The sequence below is a fragment of the Silene latifolia genome, chromosome 3, assembly GCF_048544455.1.
Source record: "Silene latifolia isolate original U9 population chromosome 3, ASM4854445v1, whole genome shotgun sequence".
Lineage (NCBI taxonomy): Eukaryota > Viridiplantae > Streptophyta > Magnoliopsida > Caryophyllales > Caryophyllaceae > Silene > Silene latifolia.
In genome coordinates this window covers 140128464-140130770 of record NC_133528.1, presented here as the reverse complement: position 1 = coordinate 140130770, position 2307 = coordinate 140128464, and the positions used below count along the sequence as shown (strand labels likewise).

The following is a 2307-nucleotide window of genomic DNA, read 5'->3' as shown; positions in this document are numbered from 1 at the left end:
TTGGGGACTCGTATATTGTCGAGGATAGCGGCTAGTGCTTGTTAGGGTTTGGGTTTTAAGGTGCTAATTGCTCATTTTCTAGCTTAAGGTAACATATTTCGAGTTACTCGACGAAAAATCGTCACATGCTTTGATTTTTGTATGTTTTTGTGATTTTTAATTAAGTAGTTAATTTCACATGTTAAAATGATTGCATGCATGTTTATTTCATGTCCTTTGGATAGTTTAAGTTAATATGTTAGTATTGGGGACGATTAATTATGTTTCAGACGGTCTCATACCGAACAAAAATGGAAAAATGGAGGTGTGGGGGTGGCGCAAAGAGCCCACTACTGCCCCCATGGTCGGCTCGGGTCGGCCCGTTGCTTGTTTCGCGGTTTTCCATGCTTTGTTCGTCATTTTAGGTTCATTAATGATATAATAAGAATAAGTAACATATGGTTAAACTTAGGAAATGAATCATAATAGTAGTTAAAAATTATGTTAATGGTAAAAAAATATGTTATATTGATAGTTATCACATGTTAGGATAGTTTACAAAATGAAATTGTAATTAATAGGCTCAAAATGAATTTTATAGCGATAATTGTAATGTTTTGATGATTGTGCCGAAAACTGAGCCTTAGTCCCTTTGACTGATTCGATGTCAGTTAATTGAGTGATTGGTCAGCCGCAATGTAACCCGTACCTGTCGCAGGGCTGAGGTTGCGGGTAAAAATTCGGTTGGGATGAAATTTTAAATGAATTGGATAATCGGCCTTTTTCTTGTTTTAGGCCATTTATTATATCTTTATTCCACATGTGTAGTTAGTTGAATTTAATAGCTTCTTATATTGTAGAAACGGCCCTAGATTCCCCGAAACCTTTAATATGGTTAATATTGTTAGAATTGGAAATTGGTATTTAATACTTATTGAGGATACTGTTGGATTGTCTGCTGAATAGACATTTATATAGCCTTTCACATGATAGAATGTTAGCATTTAGGTTGGTAAGTTGGACTTTTTGTCCTCTTATGGTTAAGTGGGTGTCTTACTTGTCTTGTGTGGTGTGGGTAAAAGTATTCAAGTCTGGGACTAGCGGGACTAGGTCCTAGGTGAGTATTTCGCCTTCATCATAGATAGGTCTTTATAGTCTTTGACGAGTATATGTTCACTGCTTGATAGCCTTTGTGTTCCTGACTAGTGGATTTATATCCAAGTTGGGGCATGACCTCGTTACTTATTTTGATAGTAAGTGGTCAGCTTAAGTACTAGCCAACCCTTTGGTGGACTCCTTAGGGTACTCACTTTGTTTTAGAAAAATTGTGGGTCTTGGGTGCGGTGGTGTGTATCCGCATGTCTAGGTCTCAAGCAGATTTTAGGCTAGGGTTGTGTTGTGTCTTGGCCATGTTTTATTAATATTAACCGCTGAGCCAAGATACCGGTTCGATTACCTTCCCTACCTCGTGGTATAGACTCGAGTTACAGAGTGACTATTGACCGTGCTAAGAACTTATGCCTGTCTTTGATATATTGCCCTTTCTTGTATGGTGATTTTATGAATTGTAATAGGTGAGATGTAAGCCGGTTACAATTGATAAAGTTTGGATTACTGTTTGTTATATGTTTTACATGATAGTTTAGTTTGGTCAGTTTAGAGTTCACATGTTAGAATACATGATAAGTAAATGGTTTATCAAATTGTTTACATGTTACATTACATGTTACATTAATTTTGACGATTCGTGGCTGGGAGGACTCGGTTACTCCCACTGAATTGTGGCTTTCGTGTTTGTATAAAATGCGATTGACAGGTTGTTGATGCTTTGTTGGGGTCACAGACGAGCTAGTGAGCATAAGGAACCTTGGACCTAGTTTTGGCTATTCTTATAGTAAACCTTTTAACTTTTGGTTTTGTATATAATTTGAAGGGACATATGTCTCCCTTTTCTATTTTGGGTTTGTATCATTACATTTTCATATAGATTAGCTATGGCATGTAAATTAGTTCGTTAGCATTGCAGGTTTTGGCACCCTCCTCTTGGTAATGTTGGAAATGTTGTGATTGGTTTAGAAATTTTTTTGAAATTACAGGTTTTTATCTAGTTGGACCAATTACAAACATATCCTGTCAGTTTTTCTGTAGAATTTAAGTAATTAGATAACGCTAAATTTAAGGGTGTCACAGTTGGTATCAGAGCCTATTGCTCCCGACGCACGTTTGTGCACCCCACTTAAAATCACTTGACCTTTAAATAATAAACTTGAGAGAAGGGTAGGATGGGTAGAATTAGGATTTTATGTGGTAGTCTGTTTGTGATTGCTA

The 2307-nt window shown here is 36.7% G+C and overlaps 1 long non-coding RNA gene across 1 annotated transcript; it reads left to right on the top strand.

Annotated features, from left to right (window-relative positions):
* Positions 1 to 1999, top strand: LOC141646339 (uncharacterized). The gene is made up of 2 exons (XR_012545516.1): positions 1 to 88; positions 1796 to 1999. It is a non-coding gene; the product is annotated as an uncharacterized LOC141646339 (long non-coding RNA).
* The last annotated feature ends 308 nt before the right edge of the window (positions 2000 to 2307 follow it).